General features: G+C 40.4%; 1 protein-coding gene and 2 long non-coding RNA genes across 3 annotated transcripts in view; all 3 read left to right on the top strand.

The window, feature by feature from the left end:
* Positions 1 to 19,177, top strand: part of LOC149958559 (uncharacterized) — a 60,997-nt gene that overhangs the window by 26,641 nt on the left and 15,179 nt on the right. The gene's annotated exons all lie outside the window — the stretch shown is intronic.
* LOC149958561 (uncharacterized) lies at positions 14,298 to 14,897 on the top strand. The gene is made up of 2 exons (XR_016478305.1): positions 14,298 to 14,472; positions 14,712 to 14,897. It is a non-coding gene; the product is annotated as an uncharacterized LOC149958561 (long non-coding RNA).
* LOC149958560 (uncharacterized) lies at positions 15,896 to 17,728 on the top strand. The gene is made up of 2 exons (XR_016478304.1): positions 15,896 to 16,149; positions 17,516 to 17,728. It is a non-coding gene; the product is annotated as an uncharacterized LOC149958560 (long non-coding RNA).

Here is a 19,177-nt window from a genome sequence, read left to right as displayed (position 1 = left end):
AGTTTGTCTAGGTATAAGTATAGTTCCTATGTCTATGAGGTAACCTCCCATTTTTGTATGACGTCATATTTTATTTTCGGGCGACATGGCATGTCGGTGTAGTTGCAGACGAATATCCGTTTTCAACGCGTTTTCTCAGTAGATAGTTTCGTTCGACGTTTTAAAAAATTTTGTGTTTTGTTAAACCATAACAATACATAGTTTGTTAAAACTATATTTAATAAACATGGAAAAAGAATAAATAATTTGTGGTAAGTTGAAATTTTATTTAATACCAATTAGATATGGTTTTATTTAAATATTATCATTTGGATATACCAAGGCTTAGCTATTTTCGTTACATAAATGATATAGGGGCACCTATCAAGCTTAGGGATGTTCATTTAAGACATTATAATGAAACAAACCCAAGTAGTTATTTATTATTTCTTTAAGTTCTATTCCTTAATTTTAGGTTAATGGAAGTTTCGAAACCCTGCATATTTTAAATAAATTTCAGTACAAATTTGAATATCAAAAAGTTTTATTGTTAAACAATACCGGTAATAAATGGTTTTAAAATAAAAATTTAATTAATAATTTCTTGTTTTTTACTTATAGAAGGCTATAAATTGCATAAAGCAGCATAAAGTGTAACAATTTTATTGACTTTTTTATAGAAATGTAATGGCAAAACTGCCCTTAAAGTATTTAAGGTTGTTAGTTTTCCAATTACTCTTTCTACTTCAATTCTAACCGTAGCGATTCTTCTCGTTCTAGTAACTTCCCCTTCTTCCAAATGTTGTTTTTTATTCGTAAATGCAGGAATGTTCAGTTTAACTTTTATGAAATCCAAGTCAACTGATATAGTGAAACCGCGGTCAGCCATCACCTATACTATATTTAGGGTAATTAGTTATTTACTACTGAATTTTAAAAACACCATTGGCGTACTAAGAATGTATGCCTCAGTTAAAAATTAAAATTACCTCATCACCAGGGTGAAGTAAACTTAAAAGACCGGAATCTCTCGTGATGAAATAGTACCCCTGGGTAACCAACATAGTAAATCAGAAAGATGCTCGTACATAATATCTAACCAAAATCTAAAAATTATCCCAGCCAATGAGCCTGAAATATGGGACCTTCTACCCAAATCCTGAAACAGCAGGTTGAGTCGCAGTTTCATTAAAAACATTAGGACTTGGTCACTGATTTTCATGGTATAGGGAAGTTTTTGGAAAATATTTGTTAGAATATTGACTAAATATGTAAAACGTATCAAATCTAGTCCAGTATAAAACTTGCAGTCTCTGTTGGTGAGTCGATCTTCGTAGTCGTGCATATTAATCTGGAAGCCCAAGTCGTGCTTACGAATCTGATGTTTACTTGGTTGAATTTGTGAGTAGGCATGATCTAACAATGTTGGATCTTCCCACTGTGTTCCTATGGTTATTTTCTTGCCCTTTTTCTTACACATAACTTCTACTAAACTTGTAGTTACCACTTCACTTTCATTATTCATTACGCTTTTATTAGTGTAGGGACCTGTGTTACGTCACATGGAAAAAAAACAAGATATATCAAAACCCGGATAAAGGGGGCGCCACCGGCAACGTTAAGAATATAAATAGCCGTGACTAGCTGAAAGGGGTTGGCAGATAGAACAGGAGGATAGCTGAACAAGAGGTCCCTCGAAGCCGATTACGCCACTCGACTTAGGGATTGTAAATCTTTCAAATTAATAATTAAGTATTGAAGTTACTTAAATAACGTGTCCTCAACTTATTTTAAATAAGTTCGTTACCTAATTTATGGTGCCCCGAGTGAGCACACGTTACGAGTTTCTAACAAGAAATACATGTTACGGCGTCGCCATATTGTGTCGTTTTCGCGCCATTTTTTGGCACTACATTTGACACGTGCTACAATCCTGGGGAAGAAGACTGGCCAAGTGGTCGTTTCATTTTTCGATAACAAACGGCCGCCATTATCGTCGTATCGGATTTCTCAACAATAACGGACTCTTTGTTGGCCACGCTTTGAAATCGTAAGCCCAGCTGAATATTTATTGGTATCTATTAACGTTTTAACTTTAATTTAATAATTATTATTTTAAATTTTATTAAATTGTTCCACACGAGGAATATGATTTACCAAATTTTATTTAACCCTTGGTGCCTAGTTTGTGCTTGGAGCGTTTACAGCCATTACTCTTTTACATTTTGGGATACTATATTGTTTTCCCAGCAGTCGTATATTAAGTCGTTGTGCTAAGGTGTTGGTTGTTTCCTTTGGTGCTATTATAATATTATTCTTGACTTGGCATTATTACAATTAGAGAGGACTTATGCTGAAGCATGGAAATGGAAAAGGGATTCCAATGGACAGCCTTTAATTTCTCCTTCCACTAATACCACAGCTGTAAATAATCCTCCAATTAATCAAGCAGCGCAGAGCAATTCTTTAAATATTCCAGGTCAGGTGACTGTAACCAATACAAGTATAGCCTCGGGACCTACGTCTAGTATTCCTACTACAGCCTCGACGCCTTCTGGAATTCCAACTAGCGGGTGGGCGAAACAACCCTTTCCGACTAGTGCAACAGTTGTAATTAATCCAGCTCCGCAGAGTAACTCTTTAAATATTCCAGGTCAAGCGACCTTAACCAATACCAGTATGGCCTCGGGATCTCTGTCTAGTGTTCCTACTATAGCCACTATGTCTTCCGGAACAATCACTAGTGGGTTGGCGCAAAAACCTATTACCTTGGCCTCCTTGATGACGGTACTACAGGATGCCTTAAACGTGATAAGTCCTCCATCACCGAACAGGCAGCCAAGGCCAAGTACCCCTACTGCTTCTCCGACTGGTACTGGATTGCCTAATCGGTTACAAAGATTACGGGCGAGGGCTAATAGCCCACCAACTGTAAATTTACAATCAACTAACCGTAATTTAGGGAATAGTTATATTCCATTTACAGTACCGGCACCTGCTAATCCATCGGCGGCATCTACGCAACAGAAACCCTCAAGACAGGTGCATTTTGGAAACATTCCGGGACAGGCTGGACATGTAGGAGGGGTTTCTGCGATACATCGGTTATCTTTTGGGTCTAACGCTCCTGGCAGGTCGTCCATGGGATCACATTTTGACACATCTACCTTTGGTGCTAATGTGAGTACTATAAAAATTCCAGTTCCTAATTTTTCGGGTTCCGATGAGAATCCCCGAGCATTTCTAAAAGAACTAAAATTGTTTATGCAAGTTAAACAGCTTGAATTAAGTGACTTAGCTGCCTTATCAAGGACCATATTCACTGGGAGTGCTCGCATATGGTACGAGGGGTATGAAGCCACCAATCATCCCAACAGTTGGACTTGGCCTGAGTTTGAACGAGCGTTCGGGAAGAGATTCATACCCAAGGGCCGTGAAGAAAGCGTGAGATTTGAAATAGAAAACACCAGGCAGACGTACGATGAACCTGTTAGTGCATTTATCGATCGAATTGTCCAAAAGAACTTGTCATTAATGCAACCATTGTCACAGGCGCAATTGGTGGCAACTCTTAAAAATGTGTTATTAATATATAAACAGCATCTTATGACCTACGATAAAGAGGACCTAGATGAATTTCGGCAAACATTGGTTAATATGGAGCGAATGCTGGAACCGTCGCTAATGGGATATGGCTACATAGTTCCTGGAACTAGTACCGGACAATCTCCGACTTTGATGAACACCGTGTATAATCAGCTATGTAAACACTGTGGGCAGCCAGGACACCCTCCAAGTCTGTGTCTAATGGCAGCCAGCAATACCGGCACCGCCTATGGGAGAGGAAGAACCAGTAACAACAGAGGCCAAAAATCCAAATCCTTTATGCCAAGAGGACGGAAGAGCCGGACTTCGCTCCAGTTACTGACGGAAAGGAAAAGAAGGAAAACTAACAAGAAGGTTGAATGAAGCAGGACTTCAATCTTTCGATAACCCACCTGCAACGTTTTTAAGTATGAATTTGCGACAATATTTTGGTATATATCTAACAATAAATTCTAGTACTAATCTGGCCTGCATTGATACTGGGGCCGAGGTCAGTTTTGTGACCATGCCATATTTGGAGTCCTTGAGTCTATCCAGTTCAATGGAAAAAGTAAAGGAGATTTGTTTCCAGGCAAACGGAGAGACAATTCCAATCTTTGGACATATTACGCTATGGACAAGTGTTAATGGCATCAATACTGGGAGTACCGATTTCAATGTCGTTGGCTCCTTGCCTTGCCCTATTGTCTGGAGAATTGCCTACTTGACCCGAATCAAAGCCATAGTCAACTTTCAACAGTACCAGTTGCAGTGGGATAATAATGCAGTACAACTCCACCGAATGGATAGTGAAGAGAAGAAGGAAGCTGCAACAGTGCATGATCACATAATACAAGAGGTACTCACTGTTCTCGATTCCTCCAACACCACAGCAGACAAGTGAGTTGTTGAAATTGTTAAAGGAATTTCCCACTGTAGTAACTGACAAAGTTGGATGCACTGGTTGGATCAAGCATGGCATTAACATTAAACCTGGGTCGAAGCCGGTTCAAAGAAAACCTCGTCGATTTTCAAAGAGGGAACAGGAAGTAGTAGACGAAGAAATTCAGAAAATGCTAAGAGATGGAGTCATTGCTCCCTCCACAACACCTTGGACTCGCCAAATTCATATCGTAGGGAAGAAAGATGGTGGAAGACGAGTTTGTGTAAACTACAAACCCGTCAATAACCTAATAGAAGACGACCCAAACAGTCTACCACGTATAAATGAAATTTTTGAATCTATTGCTAAACCAAAATATATAACCAAACTAGATCTTAGGGCTGGATTCTGGGAGGTACCCATGGAGCCTGAAAGCGAACAGTATACTGGATTCATTGTCGATAGTGGAAAGTATCATTTCAAATTTATGCCATTTGGTCTGAAAACGAGTCCGTCCACATTTCAAAGACTCATGGACCGGTTACTGAAGAATGGCAACCGGCTTGGTGTATACTGGTATCTGGATGATATTGTCATAGCCAGCGAAACCTGGGAAGAGCACATTAAGGCATTACGATTCGTCTTGTCACAACTACACAAAGCAGGTCTAACACTGAAAATTTCTAAGTGTGCCTTTGCTTGCCGTGAGGTAGAGTTATTGGGCCATATAGTCAGCTCCCATGGAGTGGGTATTAGTGAAGAAAAAGTAAGAGCTATTCGAAACTATGCCGTCCCAAAGAATATAAATGAATTATCCACTTTTCTAGGCATGGTCACATATCACACTAAATTTGTGCCGAACTTCGCTAATATAATAGCTCCTTTACAGTTCTTGCGAAAGAAGAGTGTTGACTGGAGATGGACTGACAAGGAGAAGGAAGCTTTCCACACCATAAAGGTAAGGATTGCAGATGCCGTGATGCTACATATGCCAAAGCCGGACACCCCATTTATCGTAACAACCGATGCAAGCCAATACGCCATCGGAGCTATGCTTTCACAAATACAGGAAGGTATAGAGGTTCCTCTGGCATATACTAGTCGAGTATTTAGAGGTGCCGAAGTAAATTATAGTATCCCTGAAAAGGAGTGCTTGGCAATTGTTTTTGCCATAGAGAAATTTTGCCACCATTTAGAAGGTCAACATTTTAAAGTGGTAACTGATCATAAGGCACTCCCATGGTTATTTAACTTGAAAAACCCTAAAAGCAAGCCAATTAGATGGGCCATTTTATTGCAAGAATTTAGCTTTGACGTGGTTTATATCCCTGGGAAGTCTAATCGTGTCGCAGATGCTTTGTCCCGATCCATTGAGAGCTTGGATAAAGACAAAACCATTCCGCTGAAGCAACTACTAACCATCTACTTAGTAACAGGCAACCAAGTCTTGGATCCCGTTCTCTCCAAGGACATCTCAGACGCCCAGCAGGAAGACGAGGAATGGAATTCAATCCTGACAGCTCTCAAACAAGGGGATAGTCATGAACGGTACGAATTAAAAAATAATTTGCTTTATAGAAAAGCGACTCCTTCCCGTCCGGCTAAAGTCGTGGTACCCAAGACTATTCATCCTCTCCTAATGGAAATGTACCATGATCACCCTATAGCCGGGCATCGAGTTAGTATGGCAACCGAGAAGAAAATAACCAGCAAATACTACTATCCAAAATTCCCTAAGATAATCTATTCATGGGTTAAGAAATGTTGCACTTGCCAACAATATAAGGCCCGTAATACGAAACCGATGGGAAAGATGAATTCAAATACTTCTACCAATGGCCCAGGGCAATTAGTGGGAATTGACATGATGGGTCCACTTTTACCTGCACAGCGAAATAATAGTAGACTATTTTACAAAATATGTGGAGTTGTTTCCAATCAAGACTATTACAGCCTATACTGTCGCCAAGGTGTTTCTGAAATATGTTTCACGTCATGGATGCCCTGAACGGATACTATCAGACAACGGAAATGTGCCGATTGATGAAAGTTACACCAAACTTAACCACGCCCTATCATCCACAAACGAATTTGAGCGAAAGAGTCAATCGAGTTCTTGGTGAACAATTAAGTATGTATGTGGGAAATGCCCATAACAAATGGGACTTAGGCCTAGATTTTCACCAACTTGCCATTAACTCCGTTTTCCACAGCACAATAAAAACATCGCCCTTTTTCCTGACCTATGGAAGAGAACCACAACTACCTTGGGAAGAAGAAAACCACGTCGTCGTATACCAGGAGTATGGAAAAAGAACTCTGTCGGAACTCCATACAGCATTGGATAATGCCAGACGGTTCGCTCATCATGCCCAAGAGAAGCAAAAACATTACTATGATCAGAAATATGAAGGGTCAGAATTGGAGACAGGTCAGTGGGTGTGGAAAAGAAACCATGAACAATCTAATACCGCTGCTGGAGTGATGGCAAAGTTACTCCCTAAGTGATAAAGGCCGTTCCGAATAATCAAGAACCTACGAACTCCAAGAAGTCAAAACTAATAAAAACATAGGTAAATGGCACGTTCACCAATTAAAATTCTTCATTGAGCAGGACCATGATATCCCCTACGATGACACGCTGTCAGCTTCACTAGAAGATTGGGATAGCCCAGACGAACACTCCGAAGACCTGGAGGAACAGTCTTGTCTAGTTAGCGAAGCCAGCCGGATTGAACCGGAAGATTCAGAAGATGAACTACTGCCCGCCACAGCAACTGAGGTACAAGTACAGGATTGTAATCAAGAAGAAATTACGTCACCCACCAGAGATCAAGATAACTTGGAGAAGGATGTATCATATTTAAAACCACTAACTCTAGAGTGGACTAGAGAGCTAGTGTATCGAAAAGGTTTGGGTCCACTTGCGCAGTTTTCGTTTGCGCACGTTCCCAATTGCGCAGTTTCCCGCTTGCGCAGTTTCCCGCTTGCGCGGTTTTCTCGTTTGCGCAGTTTCCCGTTTGCGCGGTTTCCCCGTTTGCGCAGTTTCCCCGTTTGCGCAGTTTCCCGTTTGCGCGATTTTCCTGTTGCGCAGATTTGTTATTTGAACGGTTTTCCCATTTGCGGGGATTTTTATGACTTAAATATTCACTATTAATCGTTTTTCCTAGAAAAAGGGTTATTTCTGGCAGGTAAATTTTAATATTACCTTGTTTACCATCCAGCTGCGCTGCTAGTGTTTGTTTAATGTCCGGTTGGGCTGTAAATACCAAAAAAAATTAGGTTTTTCTAAGTTAAAATAGCATTCGTTGAATTAGTCTCTTGGGAAAATATGTATAGTCCAACAGCGACTCGAAGCTTCTCGGCCTTTAGGCTAAGATCATAGTGTAGTAACTGTTTACTGACAGTTCCAGCTTTAAGGACGATTTTAACGATGGCCATACCTCTCAAACAACTGTAGGCGGCACAATAAAAACGATACAATAAAAAATGATGAAAAATAAAAACGATGTTTAAAATCTAAAATAAACAGGAATTAAAAAATGTTTCAATTTCAGATAAAAATGCTGCTAATACCTTAGCACCACTTTTAAAATGGCTTCTGTCGTAGGACAATATACGTCCGCTGTAGTAGAACACCTATATGAAAACGTTGCCTACGTGCCTGCGGCGCGCCCGGCTCACCTAAACGTTGCGCGCTAGCCTTGATATAACTACCTCTATATAAAAACTATTTCGTTCAAATGGCCTCCAATATAGGACATTAAGCGACCTGTATTTCGTAGGAATGGCCTCTGTCATAGGACAGTTACGTCCTATGTGAGAGGCCAATACCAAGATACTTCGTTAGAATGGCCTCTGTCGTAGAACACCTCCTATATGAAAACGGTGCCTACGCGCCTGCGGCGCGCCCGGCTCACCTAACCGTTGCGCGCTAGCCTTGATATAACTACCTCTATATAAAAACTATTTCGTTGAAATGGCCTCCAATATAGGACAGTAAGCGTCCTGTATTTCGAAGGAATGGCCTCTGTCATAGGACAGTTACGTCCTATGGGAGAGGCCAATACCAAGATATTTCGTTAGAATGGCCTCTGTCGTAGAACACCTCCTTTATGAAAACGGTGCCTACGCGCCTGCGGCGCGCCCGGCTAACCTAACCGTTAAAAAATATTCTTTCTGACCCCTAGGAAACATGCAGTGCAATTAAAAAGGTGCATTTTTGGTGGAAGACACCAAATTTAAATAGCAGCCAGTATACTAACCTCATTGTTACAGATACTACATTTTCTTTTAGCCAAAGGCTGAGAAGCTATGATTCGCTGGTCGACCGAAGATTTATTCCCAACAAAATAATTCAACAACCGATATGTCAACTTCAAACAACTTTAAATTATTGGTATGGACAGCGCGACTGGTAATTAAAAATACACCAGCAGCACAGTTGGATGGTAAACAAGGTTACGTTAAAAATAAACTATCTGAAAAAATCTTATTTCAAGGAAAATTGCTTAATACAGAATATTCAGGTCGTGAGAAGCCGCGGAATAGAAAAACCTGCGCAAATGGAAAACAGCCCCATTGGGAAACCGCGCAAATGGAAAATCTGCGCAATTGTAAAACCACGCAAATGACAAACCTGCGCAAATGAAAAACCGCGCAAATGAAAAACCGGCGCAAATGATAAACCGCGCAAATGGAAAATATCTGCGCAAGTGGAAAACTGCGCTTACGGAAAAAGCGCAAATGAAAAACGCGCTAATGGAAAACTGCGGAAATGGGATACTGCGCAAATGAAAACTGCGCAAATGGAAACTGCGCAAATGGAAAACCGCGAAATTGCATTTGCGGAAATGGGAACTGCGCTAATGGGAACTGTGCAATTGGCCCATTACCATCGAAAAGACTCGACATCTGGCCGAGGAGGGTGTTATAATATGGGTTAACTTCATTATGTAAAATATCTGTAGGTGGCGCTAGTTACATACACCTAGAGGTGGATGTGAGACAGGGCCCCTAGAGCAGACACTTTTCTAAAGGCTGCACGCTTGAATAGTCATGCTGAATAAATCTCTATGTTAAATCGTAAGGCATCTCATTTTATTTAACCCTTTTTAACATGGTGACAGCGGCGGGATGTTCTATAATGTTCTAATTATAATTATAAGGTATTATTTTAAAGTTTAGACTAGTTTTTGCGTTTTATTCGCGTTTCGTCGCCAACACGATGGCGACTTCTTTCAAAAGCCCTCCTGCTTTTGTTCCTGGGGATGATCCCGCCTCCTCGTGGGCTGCTTACGAAGAAGGCTATGAAATTTACGCCGCTGCTGCAAATTTACAAGCCAAGCCAATAGCCCAACAACGTGCAACATTTTTGCATATTTTAGGCCCTGCTGGGCTTGCTATTTACAAGACTCTTCCCATTGTTGCCGTCGACGATGCTCGAACTGTTGAGGTGATCTGCACTTCTTTGACAATTATTATCTTCCGTATAAAAACTTAACCTACCTTCACTACGCATTTTTCAAACCAAACAAACTTCACACCAAACGTTTGATCAGTTTTACACCAGCTTGAAGACCAAGGCCCAAAAATGCGCATTTACTCCTTTATTGGATTCGCTCATTTCTACTCAAATAGTGTGTGGAATTCGCCACGACAAACGACGTAAGGAACTTTTGTCTATTCCTACACTAACTCTTGACGATGCTGAACGCCGTTGCCAAGCGGATGAGACTTCTACTATTCATGCTGCTAATATCTCTCGTGAACTTCCTCCACAACATAAGGTTATGTATTTGTACCCTGCCGTTCCGCTGGGCACTACGGCGGCACACAAGACAAAACGGCGTTTGTTTGCCGTATGTGAGCCTGTCTTTATGGCTGTCTCACTGGCCGAACGTTTGTTTCGCAAAGTGCATTTTTGTCCCGGCATGACTCTTTGTCTTGTGTGCCGCCGTAGTGCCCAGCGGAACGGCGGGGTACAAATACATAACCTTATGTCCCTACTTCCTCCACAACAAGAGGCACCCTCGACTAATTCATCTACTGCCGTGGCATTAAATGTTCTACACCGTCAACGTCCTCCGCTACAGCCCCGTGTACCGCCGTCACACCGTCCACGGTTTACGCCTAACGCTTTTCGTCGTGGAACCCCGCAGCCCTTTCAACCGCGTCCGTGGTTTTCTTGCCATACCACCCATCACTCGCTGCCTGTGTATCGTCCACATAATAACGCACCTGGTACTCGTTTCTCTGCTCCATCGTCTCCTCGACTGTCGGTCGCCTCTCGTGGGGCTTCTTGCCTTAATTGTGGACACCCACCTCACACTTCCCGACCATGGCCGGCACGTTCTCCCACCTGCCTCAAATGGCACCGTATCGGTCATTGGGCTATCGTCTGTCGTTCTGCCCATGCACTCTAAGAACTAGACTGCTTTCACGACCCACCTCACACGGATGATTTTTATTTTCCCTCGGAGTATGATGACGCTTATTCTGCTGAACCTGGATACTTTGACAAAATTGGATACTCTGACGAACCTGGTCAGGTTTATGACACCACTGACTCATCTCAACATTATTCCTGTTACAGTTTGTCACTTGTCCGTGAGTTGAACCAATTACATACTACCTCCAATAAAGATGATGAAATTTATGACAATGTGTATTTATTTGACAAACCTGTCTGTTTCAAAATTGATACTGGTGCCCAGGTTAACATTATACCACTATGTCTTTACAATTCTTTCCTTCCCAAGCCGAAGTTGAGCAAGCCGATATAGACAGTCATGGCCTATTCTGGACATCCTGTGCCAATGGCAGGCGTACTTGATGCTCCATGCACATCCTACACTGCTTCGTCTAAATTTCCCTTCTATGTCACCACTGATAACCGCACACCCATCTTGGGTGCTTCTGCCGCCCTTCAACTGGGAATTATCCAACATCATCACCATCCGCTTGGTCCTCCTCCTACACCTAAGCTTGTCGCTGTACTATATTCCGCACCTACTGCTACACGACTTACGCAATCACCTGCTGACATAATTTCCCAGTTTCACACCGTCTTTGATCATGTTGGGCGTCTTCCAGGTCAGCACCATATACAACTGAAAGAACAACTTATCCCAGTGATAAGCGCAGCACATCAGGTACCCTTTGCTTTTCGGGAACCGGTTCGCCTTGAACTTACAAGAATGCAGAAACTGGGCATCATTGTTCCGGTTACTGGCCAATCCGATTGGGTCCACCCCATGGTGGTGACCCCCAAGCCTGATGGATCGGTACGAATCGGTTTAGATCCCCGAACATTGAATGCGTCAATCAAGCACCAACCTTTTCCTGTTCCCACCACTCAAGAAATATTGGCAGCCTTGAGTGGCAAAAAGGTCTTTACGGTGTTGGACGTCCAGAGTGCCTTTTGGCACATTGCACTCACAGAGGAAAGTTCCCACCTCTGCGTGACGGGTTAGGGGCTCAACGTGTCCGTCAATAGTCTCGACATATTCATTATCCGTGAGTATAAATAAATACATTCTTGGCTATATTATAAAATTTGAGAGGAAAAGCAATTCATCGATTAAAGTTATTCATGTTTGATTTGAAAATTATATTTCAACTTTGGGGGTTTTAAAAAACTTGATCGTGATAGTGATATTGGCGCCATCTTGACTATTTTGAGAGGTAAAAAGATAGATAGGTATCTCTGGCAGTGACCTCGCTTAAGCCTCTCAACCGTCCCATGTGACCTCGCTTAAGCCTCCGATTAAAAAAAATTGTTTTGCTTTTACGATAATTAAAAACTAAAGAAAGCTTTATTCTGTGTCGAACTTTTGAATTCAAGATAAATCCGCGATAAAATTACTCTAAGTATGAAAAAATCATAATAAATAGAAATAACAAGTCGTTGACAATTCAATTGTTAGCAAAGGCCGAAACGAGGTGCTTTCTAACACTAATTTACGTTCCAAATAAATAATGTCAATCCAAATACGTGGAATTAAAACGATTATTAACTTTGTCCAAATCGAAAATGAAAATTTAAAATATCGAACGTTTGGTTTTAAAAGAACACGACGATAAATTTGCCAGAAATAGAAACGCCAGTACTTCTAAAGGCGAGTTTAAGCTTCCAGATTTAATTTAAGACGAGCAAATAAATCCTTTCCGTGCACCAACACGATAATCTCTAGTCTTACAAAGCCAAGTTTAATGCATCAAAACACAATGAACCTTATAGAGTAGTTGCAAAAGAAAAATCGAAACGTCATTCGTGACGTAGTAGTCGAGGGGGGGAGGATAAAAGATGGTATAGCCCAAGGGGGTCTCGATCAAATTTAAATTTTACGATAACATTTTTATTGTTTTGTCAAACTTTAAAATCTGACATATTTTTAAAAACAAAAATTAATTCCTTAACTAAGATATTAAACTTATTTCAAAGAAAACTAAAGTTGTAGTCTATTTTTCTTCGTAGCTTGTTTAATTCCATTCCACGTACCACAATCCGGGCAAATCCATTTTCTTCTAGGGATTTTCTTTAATGTGGCAGCTTTGTGATTGGCAGAATATCATTTTGTCCAATTCAGGTTAAAGGCATTACTTTTAAAACAAACTCGACGTAGCAGCTTTCTAATGGTAACCCATTCGAGAAACGCGCTCAAAATGGCGTCCGAAAAAATTCCCTAGTAGCCCTCAAGAATAACTAAATCGTCTCTGCTTTTCTGTATAAGCAGACGACAAAATAAACCACGCCTCAACTGACTCTACGCTATTAGCGAGTGTAGGGTAGGGAGCTGCTGCTACACTTGTTATGAAGGGCTTGCCACCACCCTAATACGCGTTGTAACCCGGCCACCTGTTTAAAGGCATTAAAGGTTTCTAAAGGACTTGGGCCAGTGGTGGTGCCAAGAGTGTTAAAGGTTTTAAAAGTCTCTAGATGACTTGGGCCAGTGTTGGTGCCAAGGGTGTTAAAGGTTTTAAAAGTCTCTAGACGAATTGGGCCAGTGGTGGTGACCAGGGTGTTAAAGGTATTAAAAGTCTCTAGATGACTTGGGCCAGTGTTGGTGCCAAGGGTGTTAAAGGTTTTAAAAGTATCTAGAAGAATTGGGCCAGTGGTGGTGCCAAGGGTGTTAAAGGTATTAAACGTCTCTAGATGACTCGGGCCAGTGTTGGTGCCAAGGGTGTTAAAGGTTTTAAAAGTATCTAGAAGAATTGGGCCAGTGGTGGTGCCAAGGGTGTTAAAGGTATTAAACGTCTCTAGATGACTCGGGCCAGTGTTGGTGCCAAGGGTGTTAAAGGTTTTAAAAGTCTCTAGAAGAATTGGGCCAGTGGTGGTGACCAGGGTGTTAAAGGTATTAAAAATCTCTAGATGACTTGGGCCAGTGTTGGTGCCAAGGGTGTTAAAGGTTTTAAAAGTCTCTAGAAGAATTGGGCCAGTGGTGGTGCCAAGGGTGTTAAAGGTTTTAAAAGTATCTAGATGACAAGGGTGTTAGCCTAACTGATTATTATTAGCCTTCTAACCGGACCTTAATGTAGCGTTAACGTTTTACATTTTCCTCTCAATCAAGTTTAGTTCCCCCCCCCTTTCACGGCCTTCCTTCTAGCCATGGCCGACATCTCTGCTCAATTTCTAAGGAATATAGCGCTTAAACTACGCTGCACAGACATTATAATTTGGTTGAAACCAATCGACGCGACACAGTTCATCCGAACTTAAATTTGGTGCGAAAAAGTAATAACGTGGAATTCACAAGTTGAAAAGATTATTTATGTAGTGATTGTTCGAAGTAACACGTGGCGATCCGTATAAATAGGGTTTGTTTGTACGCCCCCTTACCATTCAAATTTCTAATTGGTACTACAACTGTCGTTATTGAAAAAAAAAATTAAATTTCTCGTACATAAAAGTCCCTACTCGCGAATTTGGTTCTGTCTGGCAATCGCTCTTACCTCGGCCACCATTGCCTACAGTAAAATAATTCCTGATGCGTACGGAAAAATGCCAAAAGGATTTGGCACAAGTAAATATACTTCGTTACATATTTATAATGAAAATATAATTTATTATTTATCTATATTTAGAAATATATATGTATGAATTTATACATAAATATATATCATATATATTATTTTTTGTATATCTAGAATTTGCTTTTCCAAGTTGTAATTATTAAGTTTCAATTTCGCTGAATAGACGGCGCCACCCCAGTTTTACAAAAATAAACCAACAAGTTAAATTAATTCATTTTCCGTTTAATAGAGTGCAAAAATACCAGTGAGTGTTGGAAATTCGATGAAAGTATGTACTGCATCTGCGGAACAATAAATAGTGCCTGGTCCTGCAGTTGCCGAAACCGAACTGAAGCGGAAGATGAGTCGCTGGCCTTAAACAATAGCACAATACAAATGACCATAGGATGAAATAAAATTTACTGAATTACTGAAATCAAGACTCGTATATTTCACTTAATTAAGATCTTTTTATTCGGTAATGTAGAAACTTCTGCACTTGGAACCTATTTTTAGATTTTATCTCCACAAGTTCACAAATATTGGTTTTAAATTTCATACTTTCCAAGTAAAAGATAATTATTCACACGAACAGCTGACTTTCATTTGAAAACAAAAGTTCTGGAAAATTTCCAGCTGGGTTACAGACTAGTTATTCAGGCTTTCGTTGGACAGGTTTAGAGAAGACTTGAAAGCAAATATTTCAATCTCAATTTCCGAATAGTAAATAAAACAATTAACCATCAAATTCAACAGTTTAAGAATCTAAGAGAAACTATCCTAACTTCTCTAAAACACAACACGAACAAAACTACGTGGGAACTTCAGAGTCCTGATTACGTTATCTGCAGCCAATGAAATTTGGTCGCGTCGGTGCTAAGGGTCTATCATGGGTCCTGAACATTTAGAGGTAGTAGCTGTGGGGGGCGGAAATTTAATTAAAGCCTCATTTCCTAGTGCGCCTAATCTGCACCCCGTTATTGACTCTATAAGCACGTTTCCGCAACGAGTGGTTTGGCAGAACAATCTTTGAGCTAATCATCTTCCATCAACTGAGAATTAAAAGGCAGAACCCTTGGCACGCGGTGATTTACCGATGAAAAACCACGCCCTTATCATTTCCTAACTAAGAAGGGACGAGACAGCTAAGAGGCGGCTAAAGATGTTTCACCCCTTTAACAGCGCTCCAAGTGGCCAAACACTTCGTAGACCCACCAAATAATGTCTTCAATTATATTCAGTTGTTCAAACGGTTCCTTGTATTCCGAATAAATGAAATCGGTCGAAATAATGAGAATGACACGATTATAGTTTTTCTCATGATACAAAATTAATATTCAAATTAATTAACTCGTACTTGGTTGGTTTGAACACAACGATAAAGTTGCCATAAAGAGAAACGATCCATTCAAAGCGTGAACAATTCGCCCTTAACGTGCAGTATCTAATACCAATTGTTTGAAAATAAGCAACGTTTCACAACTCAATCGGTCCAAAAATACAATAACCCTAAAATAATAAACATGTGAATGATAAAATAAAATAGCGAGGTGTCACTACAGTTTCTCCGTGGCATATAATTCGAGTCGTGTGATCAACAGGCTCCAGACAATCAGTACGCAACCAAGCTACGGCAGCTCAGAATCTTCGATATTTTTCAAGTGCTCTTCCATTCGAGATTACGTTTCGTAAGAACCCAATTTCAAATTTTTACTTTTCACAGCATTAAATAATTTATTTCGGATAATTATTTAGAAATTAACCAGCTTGCTCTAGAAACGACACAAGCAGTGCAACACCAAATATTAGTTGGGATAAAGAATAGTTTAATAAGGGAATTCTTAGTTAATTAGCTGTTGGAAACATACAATCTACTGTCGCTACGGAATGAAGTACAGATTAAAATCTATTTTGCCAAATATTTTTAATCCATTGATTTTATTTCGTAGAAAAGAACTAATTAACCCACAATCTAATCAGCTAACACTTTCCCTAAACTTGAAATATCGAAGTATTTCGACCAATAAGTTTATATTTAATTAGTGACAATATTCGTGACGTGGTCATGGCTATAGTGGAAGGCTATTGCTATTTGTGTTGGTAGTTCGGGAAAATGATTCTATTGAGCCAATTTTTAGTTCCACATCGATGAATATAATACGCACAAGCAGCATTGCTTATGTGGTCGAAGGTGGTGCCTAGAGTATTAGCTCTATTTAAAAAAAAAACGTCACCTGAAAGCGAAAACCATGTAACTTTATACTAATTAAAAGCTAACGTTACGTAGTTTTTGCTTTAAGACGACGAAATATTAAGCCCACGTTCAAGTGTTGCCAGATCAATCGATAGTCGATACCATAGAAATCGGAACTCGGAATTATCGCACGCGGCAAATTTTTTAAAAATTGTTCTAATTAGTTATTTCTAGAAATAACCATGAAGATATTGGAGTCACGAAGCGCCGAGATTAGATGCCAAGCTGTGACTCTAATGGCCTATTTTTACACGAGCCAACATTTTTGTCCAAATTTGTTCAGGGTCGCCACAGTTATTTTCAGATTCAAATTCCCTGACTTTTCCCGGTTTTCCCTGATCATCTCTAGAGATTTTTTAACCGGCATTTTAGTAAAGGTTTCCTATTTGGCACCAAAATAATTAACCGATTTTTCCAGGTTTCCCTTATCATCCTCGAAGATTTTCACCGACTTATTGTGTGGGAATATTTGGCGGTTTTTCACCTATATTTCCAATTTGCAGAGTATCTTCTACTACAAAATATGTCCATTTATAAATAAAGGTAGATATTGGCCGCTAATCCTCGGACAGAAGAAACTGTATTTCTTCAAAACCTGGCCAACACGTTGTGGAAATATTTTTTATTCCATTCACACAGACTCGAGCTCACCAACAATGTTTGGCAATTATATTGATTCATGTGTGTGAATAAATCTTAAAAGTAAAAAAAGGCTTCTAGTAGCAAATAAGCGAAATTCGTTGTTTGGAAATCCTATACTTTATACTCCCTCTAACATATCTCGTTTTCTCTTGATTTAGCTTGCGACGGCCCGTATCTATTACTTTGCGTATGATTTCTGTTTCTGCCACATGATAAAACACAGCTGCGTATGCGTCGAAGAAGAATACAGAGCGGATATGGAAGCAAAGAGAAGGGCCAGGGAAATGCGCTTCAATTGGTTCCGGAAAAATTAGCTTCATGACTATTTCCAATTTTTCAAATTATTAAATAAAGAAATTTTGTAGCATTGATGCGACCTTTTTCAATTATTCAAGTTATTAAATTAAATATAATTTATTATAAACTCAGTAACTAATCAACCTAAACAATGCAATTGTTTACGCCACGAGCTCATCTACGTAGCATAAGTCTATAACAGTGTTCAGCGATATCTAGATATACGATATCTAGATACGGATCTAGCTACGTTTTTAGGTACTTTTTTTTAGGTACAAGATACAATTGTGGGTAAAAGATATTACCAATTTTCAGGCAAACACAGATAAATAAAAAACTCTTACACATACCCTTTTTTTCCGTATCTGTTTGCAAATAATGTATCTTATGTATCTAAATTATTGCCCTTTGGTATCTCTTTTTTTTGAGGGACTATATCTGCGTCTTTCCTTATCTGTATCTTTCTTGTTTTGGTAGTTCTATTTTAAAGCATCGATAAAAAGATATACCAGGTACCAAGAGTGAAAACGAAGGTAATTATGTATTTAGTTTGAATAAGCATTATCTAGGTTTCTTTCAGGCATATCTCCGGGGGAAATGTCTACCTCCCGGGCGTTAAGAGCTTGCCAATGGACATCACACACACGTTTGTCTGGTAAAAACCACCCTGAGCCTAGTTACCTTCAACCGAGGAAACGTTTCTGAGAGAAACACTGAGCATTATTAACGTTTATAGCGTACAAGAGTCAGACTCAGGGGCGGACAGGCGTCTTTTTCGTGAAGTGGGTACTGAAGACTTGCGGTCCCAAGTCGAACTAATGGGTAATTTTGGTCGCGGCCCCGTGAGATAACGCTCACCAGCCCACCTGCCCAATCCGCCCCTGGTCAGACTTTAAAAGAAACACCTACTCTTAACATGACGGACATCGTCGTTTGCAGTGATGAATGTAACTTAATTAGTATTTCGCATAAATGTGTCGGTACTATTAATACGGAAAGTATGGTGACTACCGCTGAGTACAGTGTTTCTCCATCTTTCGGCTATCCTATCATAAAGGAAGACGACGTAGCAGTCGACGATATGACGTAAGGGAAAAAAGGCCGGTGCTAGGGAATGGCGACAAACGTGACCGCCTAGAGCCCCGCACTCAGCGGCACTTATTGGGGGCCAGCATAAATCCATCAACGGGGGTGGCCGAAGTCTGGACCCGGAACACCCCTGGTCTACGCCACTTGCTCTTACTTAGCGACATGTTTTGAGATCCCGCAGTTAGCTACACTTATTGGTATCCCGCACTTAGCGGGGGTTTTTGGTTCCCCCAGTACTTAGCGGCACTTATTGGTGCACCCCCTCTTTTTTCCTTCAATTTCGTTGAGAGAAGGGGCCCCTTCTCACTACTTAGGGCCCCGCACTCTCTATAATGGCGGGCCTGAGGGGGGAAGTTGCAGTGGCGTAGCTAGCATGGGTGACACCTAGGGCGGATATCATGGTGGGCTACTTACTAGTCTCTATAGTTTGTGTT

The sequence above is a fragment of the Leiobunum rupestre genome, chromosome 2, assembly GCF_980474605.1.
Source record: "Leiobunum rupestre chromosome 2, qqLeiRupe1.1.hap1, whole genome shotgun sequence".
Classification (NCBI taxonomy): Eukaryota; Metazoa; Arthropoda; class Arachnida; order Opiliones; family Sclerosomatidae; genus Leiobunum; species Leiobunum rupestre.
Note: the sequence above shows the minus strand (reverse complement) of the source record. Positions and strands in the feature narration are given on the sequence as shown.